A 12,501-nucleotide genomic window follows, 5' to 3' on the forward strand; every position below is an offset into this window, starting at 1 on the left:
GATATTTGGAAAATATTATATGGTTAAGCATTTGTAATGTCCTTTTTTTCACTGACTCAGCAACAGCAAAAAGCTACATTTTGCTTGTGTCTAAAATCCAGCAAGTGTCACTGGGTCATGGCCAGCAGCAAAAACCATTGACCAGAGTATTTAAGCATCGCATCACTTATTCTCATCACTTTTCTCAAATAAATGGTTTGTCATGAGGTTGAGGTTCATTCGGCAACAACTTCACTTATCAGTATTACCATCTGATCAAAGTGAATGCCTTGCCAGAGGGACTGAGAACGTGTGAAAGACATGAGCTGAATTACCTGCATCTGGGAAGATGTGGTGCCTGGAGCACGAGCAAGCAGCAGGGAGAAGTCCTAACTTCCTGGACATAAACCAGTCAGTCCCAGAGCAATGGCCTCCATTATTTTGCTTGTGATATTTTGGATGAAAACAACATATAAGTGCAATAAGTTTTATAAACATTTTTTTTTCAGAGAAGTAAGGCAGGATGTCATAAAGCTCATGTACATAAGCTTGATTTTTACCCCTCCTTTTTTTTAAAAAAAATAATATATACACTCATCCACTCAACCCAGTAAAACATATTGATGTTCCTGGGTTTATTGTCATGATGGGAAGAGCTAAAGACAGAGGTCCTAGTGGCACAGTGGCCCTGCACACTATTCAGTGCTCCTGGGCAGAACAGAGACCTCTGCTATTCCAAAGTTTTTCAGCAGGGTTTTCCCTTGGACGTTGGGGTACAGAACAGTCACCTCATTCTTACGGAAGAATCCCACTAACAGCTTGCAGCCAGTATAAAGCGAAGTGTTCATGCATGTGGAAAATCTGCTACTGGCACAGAAAAATATTTCTGTCTTTCTTTCTGAAGGACTGTACTTGCACAAATGACAACTATGTTCCGATGGAGGCACAAATTATGAGAAATTATGAGCATTCTTTAACACATGCTTTATATAAAAATTTACACTGGAAATGGTACAGAAAAACCTACCTTGTTTCTAGTGGGGATCAACAGTGTACACGATTTGCCAGTGGAAAAAAAAATCTGAGGAGAACTGATAGATCACTCCCTGTCTGGGCTTCTGTATCTTCATTTTGTTAAGAAACTGGCTCACAGTAGAACTACAGAATAATAAACAGGGAGAAATATACCTACACCTTCACACCAAGCTAAAAACACAGACTTGCAACTTCAGGAGGCAGCAAGATCCCTCCTGAGAATAGACAGTACTGCAGCCAGATCATATAATTCTGTGTGGTGATCCATTTTCTTCTAATCTTCCCCCCTAGCTCCCTAGATGTATCTAAGATAGTCAGAGGTATCTAAAATCCCAAAATTTCCGTACAGGAGCACTTGAGTCTGTAACCAAAGTTGTCCTTCAGCACGCCTCATTACACAAGTAGGGCTGCACAAATAATTGATTTTTCACTTCAGTGACAGAACTGAAAAACTGGGGAAAATGATAATTCTTCCAGGGCATCTGGAAACACCTTTTTTATTGCCTTAAAAAAATCTATAAGGTATAATGGCATATTTCATTTTCTACTTCTTGAAACATCCTTTCTCATTTCTGGATGGCTTTTACTTTAGTTTAAATTTTAAAAAAGTCTGCTGTAAAATGAACTGTTACTCTGAAATAAAATACTGAAGTATTTGTGAGGAAAATGTCAAAATGAAATATTTCAGCTTTTCTATAATATCTCTTCACTTTAAAGCCAACTGTATTTACAGAAGTTGGCATAGCTCCACAAGTACTTGACTCAAAACTGCATTTTTCAGCAGGGTATTTTTATATGAGCACTTTTTGTTTGCTCTTTACAACTTCCTTTCTCCAGACACTGCACATTTTTCTGCTTTTCCTGATTTCCCATATTTTTAATTCATTGTACCTCTGGCTTTTGTAGTTTTTCCAAACTCCTTAAAAATGATAACAAACAACTCTCTCTCCTAGTATTCTCATTATTACTATCGCTGTTAAACTTGTGTTCTTGTTCTGAATCTTTTTTTTCACAGTTCTCTAAATTCCTGGCTTCCATATTCTCCAGTACCATATTCCTCTCACCATCTCTCCTTTCTCTCATAGCTCTATTCTTCATTTTTCTGGTTTCTTCCCTAAGAAGTCCACTGCAGTGAATCTTCATAAACCCAGATGTTACTCCTGACAGTATCTTCTGCTTCCTCCATAACCCAGACATGCCTTCAGGGGTTTTGGTTCCCTTGGTATTATCATCTCCTGTGTGTAGATGCTTGAGGTGTGCTTGAGAATTTATATTAACTTCATAATTAAGCCAAATGAATTTATTCGTCATAACTGTACATAGCATCAAGCCAAAGCCTGTGGCAAAAGGTTTGCTGGTTCCTTCCTCTGGTAAAACTCCCAGAGGAGTTTTACCCACAAATAGCAAGAGGAAGGAGGATAAAATAATGAGCTGGCTTGGATTTGTCTCAAAGGGACCAAAATAAGGTACAAATACAGTCAGAATGAACTAGGACAGCCAGCATATGGTGATGGCCCTTTGCTCGGGGCAGGTGCAGGCTCCCCTTGCCAGGCTGGCCAGCCCATGTCGTTCCAGCCCCGCAATCCCCTCCTGCTCTAGCCCTGCTCCTCTCCCACGCTCCTGGCTGTGCCAAATTGCACCGTGGTTTTGTGGTAGGCGCTAATGGGGACTAGGGAGAGACCACCCAATTCGCTTTCATTTACTGGCTAAGCCAGAATGTAAGGCTGAGTCTCCAGAAGAAAAGGACTGTGGGACTAACCCACTGTGCCACTTAGCTCGGCAGTGCAAAGGAGCCATTCACACACTGCCAGTGCTTCATTTTTAGATGTACTGTGGCTCTGTAACAATCAGCCTGCTAAAAACTGCAAAATGCTTCCCAGCGATGAGAGCCAAAATTTTGGTCTTACTGCATTATGCTGCCATCATGTGGCAAATATTTTTATAGGTAGCATTTTACCTCCAATTAAAAAAAAAAATAAAAAGTGAAGTGCTCTGAAGAACATTTTAGCACAGTATTGGCCATGTCTGCATCAGCTGCAGTAAGTTATTGTTAACTGTAATCCAATTTATTCAGATCAATAATGTGTTTATCCACCTTTTACTGTGTTCAGCAAAGTCTTTAAGAGATTCAGCTGTGAAAGTCTTTGTTCTTGTTAGATTGCTCCCAAGCTGAGCAACTGTTTATGAGTGCATGTCCTTCCTTTCAAGCGAGCGCTTCTCCAAAGAGATGCAGACTTCTCATGGGAAGGGTGTTCCACAGTTCATGAAACACCCCTTCAGACACCAGAGAGTGGTGGAGTATGGGCTAGTTTGCCAGCACTGATTTCTTACACAGGGAGTTTAGTACTGTTCCACTCTCATCCTTTCCCTTGGAAAAATGAAAAGTGGCTTTCTCCTGGTAATCTGATGTTCCCCAAAGTGTGGGACAATGCTGGATTTCTGCATTTGGAGTCTATAGCCCCCTAAACTTGTTCCTGCTTCTGGTATATAGCAAAACTGACATCGGCTTTGCTTTTCTTAAGATAAAAAGGATTTTCAGATATTTTCCCCAAAACAAACATTCCTTGTACTAGAAGACATTGAAGACATAGACATATGGACATACCAACATGATGATTTTTGAAGGGATTTGATAACCAGACCATATGTTGGTGTTTCCATGGGAATCCTTGATTAATACCTAACTGAGAATGTATCATCCAGGGTGTTAGCTGTGGCCAGGGAGAATTCAGCCACTGATGAAGACAAGAACATGAAAAACTTTCAAGTTGTCTTGCTCCTAAGAGAGATCCTGGCCCAGGCCGTTTCCCACACGCCACTCCAAGCTATCCTGTCCCTCAGGATAACTGCAGCACAATCACCACACCTTTCTTCCCATGTGTTTCCTCCTGGGTGGCTGTTGATCTGCCTCAAAATTTCTGCTCCAAGTGAGGATTCCCTGTGGCAGACAAGACCCTCCCGGGCTCAACCCACCAGCTATGGGGAATCTCTGTGCTGGCATAAAGCAAATGTTATGTGGCACATAGCCAGGGCCTGAGCTTTTCCCTTGCAAAACAGCAGTGCTGTCAACTCTTGTAGTAGCAAGTACTGTGTTGCGGACTCCTTGAGTCAAAATCAGGAGCAACCTGGATACATTATCTTTAAGTAAGTTTCCAGCTCACAAAGCTGTCTAGAAACATGATCCTAACATGACATAATGGACCAGGAAGGAGAGAAAAGGACCTCCAAATTATTATTTTTATGTCAGTCTTACAAAAGCTCAACTCATGTTTTTGAACATTGAGATCTGTAATACTGAATTCTAAACCGAGGTCTCTCAAAACCAACTCCAGCAAATATTGACCTTTCTGACAAGGGATGCCTTTGTCAAACTGTCCTAGGATATTCAGTTTAGCAACAAACAAACTGAAATATGAAACTCTACCACTGCCTAAAAGCATATGATTTGCTAAATCTATAGAAGGAACTATAGAATATAATTGCAGTAACAAAGGCAGGGCTTTGTTTACTGCCAACCCAAAGAAGCCCCTCTACTGCACTGTCTTAATTAGTAATCTACAGAGTCAGTTTTCCTTGTTACATGTTTAGATTCATGGGTTTTCACAGTATACCTTAGAATTTGGTGGATGAAACACCCAACAGAGAAAGTATTGTAAGGGAATAAGGAAGGAATACTGGGAACCACAGGCCAGCAATTGCGGGTTCCTTCTCTGGTAAGATAATAGCATAAAATCACTGGGAACGTGGCTAACCACAATCTTTTGGGAAGAACCTTGCATGCTTTCTGCAAAGAGAAATTCTGTCTCATGGACCTGAAGCTCTATGAGAGCTTGTGGAAGCATGTGGATTAAAGGAAGCCAGTAGATACAATATGTTTGGATTTTCAAAAAGCCATTGACAAAGCTCTGCACCAAAGGGTAATACAGAAAATAAGTTACTAGGATTGAAGGATAGATCCTTTTATGGAATTAATGCTGGTTAAAGGATAAGAAACAGAAGGTAAAGGTGAAGAAGTGTCAGCAGTGAGACCACCCAGAGATGGGTGATGGGACCAGTTTTACTCATCAGAATGGTGTGGAATTCCAGAAGGAGCTCACTAAATCACTGGGCAGCTGACTTTCCAGAGTGGGTAGTGAAATTCTGAAATTTGCTATCACAAGACATTGTGGAGACAAACAATATCAACAGGAATGAACAGGACACATCAAATATGTTAGTTAACAACCAGGATAAGAATCATCCTTGTGCAACACTTTTATGAATTTGCTATTTTTTTCTCTCTACTGTAAGACACTAAGCGTTATAGATTTTTATTGTGTTGAAAAGGAGGTCAGTATGCAAAAGGTTTCCAACATAACAAATCAAACTTCTCAGTTGATTCTGAAACCCTCTAATACATTTGTTTGAGTGAATTCAGAATGGTCACAAGTATATTAAGTAGTAAAAGCCTGGGTACTTCAGATTTAATATGATGTCTCCATTCTAGTCACTGTCCCAAGCAGGAGGCAATACAGGGCTCCTGATTTCTTCCCCTTAACAGATCAGGGTTGTAAAAAGTTAATACCCAATCATGGGGTCTTCACAACAGCTACTTTTTCCTACAATAAACACTCATTCACCTAACATCAAAGAACAAATTTTAAATTAGAGGAAACTGTTCATTTCACTATTTTTCATCCTTCTTTTTCTGTACTTTTTCACTCCTAGCTCTCGCTCTCTGGAGTTAGGAATCGCACTCAGTGCTAATGTTTTGGGTACCCTGACATCTGCTGGTCCTACACGGAAATGTTTCAAGCAATCAGAAGGACTTCTGCTAACAGGTTTCCCATTTGGGTCTAGACATGAGCGTCCCACGGAATTTCTCTGGTTTATACTGAGGGCATGTGTGTTTTATAATATTGATTTAAATCAGCATTTTGATCTGAATTTTGCTTACATTTCAAGCAAGCCAAAACTGAATAAAGCTACAGGGCTCTCAACCAATACACAAAAGCACCAATTTACCATGGTTTGTCCACCTGTGTACAGGTGTGTTGTGAAAGCAGATCAGCTCTCGTATATGAAAAGAAAAATGATCCTAGGCTAACACTATCCTCACATAGACTAAAAACAGTCAATGCATAGATTTTCTGAATTAAGAATGCTACCTTCAGACACAGCACTCAGTACTAGTGATAAGTGGAAATCTGTCTAGGGCTTTCTGTATGTTCCTCACTTTTCATTATGTTGATTAAAGAATTTAGTATTTCATTAAATTTGCAAAGAGAGATGCCAAGATTATTGGCTGCAAAAAAGGGCAGTATCAAAAAAAAATCAAGAATCAGAAAGGATGGGCAAGAGAAGACAATAATCATGTGATTTCTAAGAAGCTGAATAGAAACTTCTCACTGCTTATATTTGGTCACTTCATTCCAAAAATGGTGCAAATGCAACTGATGTATTCAGAAAGGCAACAGAAATTGTCTTAGAGTCAGGGAAACTCTTCCAGATGAAAGCAGCATGGAAGAAGTAGGATTAGTTGGAGTATTATTAAAGAAGACATTCAGTGTCTGAGGTTTGCAAGCAGCGAATGGAAATATGTGCCTTTTATGCCCTCTTCTGATGAGGAACCAAGTGGGATCTAGTTGTTAAAAAGCTGATAATGTGCCCTTTGCAGTTAAATATTTTGGATTTCACTGAGGCCAGGATTTCAGCAGAATCCAGCAACAATCCTACTTGTTGTTAATACAGATAATGAGAAATCTGTGCTCGCATCAGATAAACTCATACACCAGCCTTTAAAAGGGATATAAATCCTCATGTCCCAGTACATCTGCCAGTCTGTGGGATGAGAGTAGGAGGACATTTTCCCTAGGGCATGCCACATCACATGCCTTCTTTAGGAGTTCTGGCTTTCTCACCTTGCTTCTGTTGCCAAAATCAAATTATCATTTGAAACAAGTAGAAGTCTGATGGCACTTCTCATGGTCCCAGGCACCATCGCATCATATGAAAGCAAAAGACACATACATATGTTCATTATGGGAGAATAGTGAGGCAAGAAAGCAGGATACAGTGAGGCTATAAACTGGGATACCTATTACCCCCAGTACTACCTCATAAACCTCTCCTCATGAGTTCGCCCAGCTTCGTTTTAACAGCAATAAGGGTCTGGTTTTTTACAGTCCATGGAGATCCATAAATTTATTTGGAAACCTGCTTGTCTACCTAGATGTTTTAGTCATTAAGAACTTCCTTTTGATTTGCTACCTTTATAAAGCTGTTTTATATCTATTTGTTCTTATTCCAAATATCCTTCACTTGGGATACCTTAAATACCTTTAAATAGCTATCTCACTTTTCACCTCCACTGACTTGCTATATTCCCTCTCAGCCTTCATTTTGCTGGATTAAAAGTCACTCTTTTCTGGTCTACTCCTATATATTTATATATCTGCTCTCCCGAGTGTGCCAGCAATCCGTTTTTACATTTGATTCCTTACCCTTCCTGCTCATAAGCAATCAGAATTATAAATGGTATTTCAGATGAAGTTTGGGAAGGACAAATGCATGGTACTTCCTAACAGCTACAAAACACTTCTCTGGTACATCCTAAGATCTCCTCTATTTCTCTACTGCCACCTTGTTTTGGCTATATCCAGTTGTCCTTTCAACATTTTCTATTAATTATCATGTCACAATTTACAGCAAAAATTCTTGCTATTAGTCACCAACTGCAATGACTTTGCACTTTATACAAATGAATTTCATAGCATTTAATGAAATAGGAGTTCCTTTTAAATCAGTCCTTAATAGAAATATTGAGATCTTTCTCAAGTAGGACACTTTGACAAGTCCAAGTCCCCCCTCATCAGTTTCTCTGCTAGTCAATGCCCCCAATAGCCAAGCAGCTCCATACAAATCCATCTTCTTCAGTTCAGTTAATAATTTCCTTCACAAGAGCATACCAAACATACAACTGAAGACCAAATAAAACAGATCTAGTAAATTGGTTTTGCCCAGAAAATTATTTATATTAAGAAATAAAAATGATATGGTAAATTTGGCATGATCTCTCTCTGGTGAACCCATGCTGCAATCTGTCCTGTTTCATTTATTCCCCATGTCTTAATGATTTCCTTCTAATAGTTGGCAAATCCTTACCTTCTGTGGAGATGACACAAGGCTGGCATCAGGACACTGTAAACCTTGGAGAGCTCTCTGGAGTCTCACTGCCTTGGCAGAGGCGAAATCATGTTCAACAACACTATTTTTGACAGATGTTTACCTAACCAGTTCTTGAAAAGGGAAGAGGTTTTGAAAACCTCCATTTAACCACATCTGGTGGCACATTCCGGTTAGAAATATCTCTTATTCTAGCCCTTTCTGGAAAAAAAGATACATTTTTTTCTTGCTATTTTCCCATCCAGAACAGAAGACAATTGATCATCTTTCCTTTTATAACAGCTGTGCTATATTGCTTGTGTTTGGCAGCATTCTTTTTGCAGATTAAACAAACCCAGTTCCTCCAGCCTTTCCTAACATCTCATGTTGTACAAACCTCTTACATTTCCTGCTCTTCTCTCTGGGACTTTCTCCAGTTTATTTTATAAATATTTAAAACATTATGCATTCTAACCTATTCATTATACTTTACAAGGTAGCTTCCTTGCAATCCTGTAATTCCTGTTTCAGCATGAATAACGCTGGGTAATCGGTGCAGGGAGTGTTTGCTGTGCAGCACCCAGCCAACCCGCGCGTGCCAGCGCTTGCCCGTGTGGACACGCGGGATCTGCCCCTGCCTCGCAGCCAGCACTGCCACCGACCCAGCCTGCAACCCCGCCTAGGGTTTGGGTTTAACTCTATCCTTCATATCTGAAACCTTGAGCCTTGAGTCAAAACCCTACGTTACTTGGATGACTCTCGTGGAGTTCCCACCTGCTATTCTTGGTGACAACTTCAAGAATTGCTACTAGCATAAAATTGGCAGTTTTTGAAGTACCTAATCCAACTGAGTAAGAGATTCCTGAACACACAAAAATTACTACCAATTTCTATAGTACTCTGAGCCGTTCAAAGAACATCAGGTGGAATTTCAGCCAATGCAAAACTTTCTGCCTCGCGCAGGGAATCATTACAGGATAATACGGCTGCTACTGGTTCACTGCTCACAACGGAGCCTGTTCTCTGCAGAAGGGCCAGCTCTCTCCAGTGGCTGCTGCTGCTCTGCTGGACTCCTATTGCCACTAGAAGGACACTGCTTGTCCTCACTGATTGCCAGGAAAAGCACAAGGACAGTGCCTTGCCTTGCACTGTTGCAGAGGTGGCTTCCCAGGTTTGACCCTGGAAAAAACTCTCAGAATGGGGGCACTTTTGCACAACTCTTCCTCTGCTTGAAGCTTTGCCACAATACTGAAAAGAATTTAAACTGAGATAGGAAAATCCTGTTTCTGTTATTTGGTGTTTTGCACACAGAGCAGAGACAGCTATGTTCTGACCTACATGCCAAAGCACACCTATGTATTTACACTAAACTGTCACCTAACAAAAACACATTAGAACAACTAGAAGAAAAGACCAAAACCTAGAGTTTATCCCTCTCCAGTGGGTGAGCAGCCAGGACCACCTACCCCTAAGTTTATCAAACTGCCATTTAAACAAGGTAGGTATTTTAAACCCATGATTGCAAATGCATCAATCGAAAGATACATTCAGGGGACAGAACACATAACTATAAATGCAGACATACAGAATCATTACAATCCAGACTCCTTAGGATTTATCTTGGACACTTGTTCCAGGATCTTCCATCTTATGTTACAGGGAATTCCTAGAGCTTTTCCCACACAGATTTTCCCCAAGTCAAAGTTTAATAAAGTACTTGCGCCTCCTAGATGTTATCATTTTTTTAAGATCAGTGGATCATTTTGACAGCAGAAAAAAATTCATCTATCTCACTCCTTTCTTTTTGCAGTATTATTTGGTTTATTTTGAAGCTTCTCCTTTGTATTCTAATTCAGAGCCTAAAGGATATTTTTATGAGTTTTTCTTTCATTCCTTTCCATCACAGAGGTAACTAATCCCTTGCTGCTAGCTCCATAAGTGCTGTTGCATTGGTTTATAGGTTTGATTTCCAGTCTTCTTGTCAGAACAATGTGATGAAAGACTCTGAGTAACTGATGCAAGAGCCCAGTCCCCCAGAGGAGGTGACTTCTAGGGCATTTTCAGGTAAACCCCAGTCTCACAAAGGATGCTGTGCTGCAGCAATCACAGGTTTTATAAGGAAGGCGTGTTCCAGTCTCAGGTTGTTTTCCAAATTTCTGGTTCTCTAATGCTTTTTGTTAGTAAGTGAAAGGAGGTCTCAAGGGTTTAGAGAAGCCTGCGTTTACACAACAACACAGAAGAAAAACTTCTATGTTTTGCAGCTTAAAAGGCAAAGGATTCCCTGTCTTTGTTACTTGAGATGAGCTTAGAATCAGTCCTACTTCAAAGTACCTTCTGGCAAAAGGCTCACAGAGCTTTCAGCTTTTTTTCCAGTTGTAATTTTCTGGGTACAATTGCTGGTTTTAATAAGCAAGGGCCAAACTTGGGCCTTAAATGCATATATAAGTGCTCATAGGTGTGATGAAAAGCTCAATGTGGAATTTAATCAGAATTTCTCTTCCTCTCCTCCCCTTTACTCCCCACTCCTTCCCTTCCCTCTTCCTCTTTTTTCTCCTCTTCCCTTCACTCCCTTCTCCTTTGTCCTCTCTCCCTCTCTCCCCTTCATTTTTACCTTTCCTCTTCTTTCCCTCCTCTTCTCTTCCCTTCCATGAGGAAGCTGACTGAAAGGAATAGGAGAGGTTTGATGGAGGTGAGAAAAATGCTCTAATTCCCTCCCTTCTGCAAAAGAGAATAAGAAACTGGACCTGAAGTGCTCTGTGAGCATGTTCCCCAGAGGAGAAGATGATCCTATCCCAGATAAAAACAATATATTGGTAGTGCTCCTTTGAGTTAATTCATTTTTTGCTACCTAAATGCAAGAGGTATAACATTTAGCATAAAGAGCCCAATATTTACCTTCCCTGTGAGTCCTGCAATAAGTATCTTCACATTTATTCTTGTTTATCCTTCATTCAAACAGCAAATTTGGTGTCTTTCCTTCCAGAAAGCAAGCAGTAAAAATTCAATTTGAAATAGCAATTCCCAGAAGTTTCATTCACCTCAGTAATTACTGCTCAGGGAGAGACAGAAAAAAAAAACCCCTAAATCCCTAGAGTTTGCTGGAAGTTCCTTTTTGCAGCTAACATTGTGTTTACTGATATATTTTAATTCAAGCATGAAAAATTAGTCAAATACCAATAACTTGGGTATCCAGAGCACTGAACTTGGGTATCCAGAGCACTGACAAACGAAATAACGGAGCAATTAAAAAAAACGTTGGAACAGGCTCATTAAACAAATATGGCCACGGATGTTACTGCCAGCAACATCTTCATTAAAACTGGATTAAGGATCAGGCAGAAGGAGAGAAAGAAATGGAGAGGTTGGAGGGGGCTATGCAAGTGAGGATGGGGATGGAACAACATTTTGCAGGACAGGATGCTATCCAGCACAGGAAAGAAGGTATGAAATTATGTCAGAGAGTCAGTCAGCACCAGCGCTGGATTATGCTGAATCCCCCTCACATGAACAAGGATGTTCTGGGTTCAAATTTGAGTAACTTTCTAAGGGAAATAAATTACCTTGATTCAGTAATGAACTGAGTTGCTTCTGCAGAGCGCTGAGCAGATGATGAGAATCTAAGGGAGCTGGAGTTGTTTGGTCTGGAGAAGAGGAGGCTCAGGGGAGACCTTATCACTCTCTACAGCTACCTGAAAGGAGGTTGTAGTGGGCAGGGGTCAATCTCTTCTCCAGAATAACTACCCCTAGGACAAGAGGAGATGGCCTCAAGTTGTGCTAGGGGAGGTTCAGGTTAGACATTGCGAAGAACTTCTACATGGAAAGAGAAGTCCAGCATTGGAAGAGGCTGCCCAGGGAGGTGGTGGAGCCACCGTCTCTGCAGTGTTCAAGAAACGTGTAGATGAGGCACTTACTTAGGAACATGTTTAGGTTTAGCAGCCCTGGTGTTGAAGGGCTTACGGGTGGACTCGGTGTTCTTAAAAGTCTTTTCCAACTGTAATGATTCTATAATTCTGTGATCTTGTCCTCCTACCTACCAAGGACTATGGGTGCTCCTGCCAGCACCTGTCTGTAAACCTCCAGGATCCAAGGAATAAGTCACCTGCTTATTGAGGGAGTCTGCTTGGGTACACGGGCAAGCTGCGAGGAAACATGGCCAGGCACACTTGGCCCTGGGCCTGAGGCAAGAAGCAGCTAATACAGTGTGCTAAGTTTTCTGCCTGGATGCTAGGATTCTCACTGAGATACTTATTGTCCTCTTGAGCAGGAAGTAACTAGCTATTTGCACAGGTTGTTTGCTCATTCCCAGCAAATCCTTTTTCCTGCTTAAAGTGGCATTTCTAACAG

At 40.8% G+C, this 12,501-nt stretch overlaps 1 pseudogene; it reads right to left on the bottom strand.

The window, feature by feature from the left end:
* LOC148593139 (uncharacterized) overlaps positions 1-12,501 on the bottom strand; it is a 268,178-nt pseudogene that overhangs the window by 148,362 nt on the left and 107,315 nt on the right.

The sequence above is a fragment of the Tinamus guttatus genome, unplaced genomic scaffold (assembly GCF_059628265.1).
Source record: "Tinamus guttatus ecotype Peru unplaced genomic scaffold, ASM5962826v1 Tinamus_guttatus_pri_ptg000455l, whole genome shotgun sequence".
NCBI lineage: Eukaryota > Metazoa > Chordata > Aves > Tinamiformes > Tinamidae > Tinamus > Tinamus guttatus.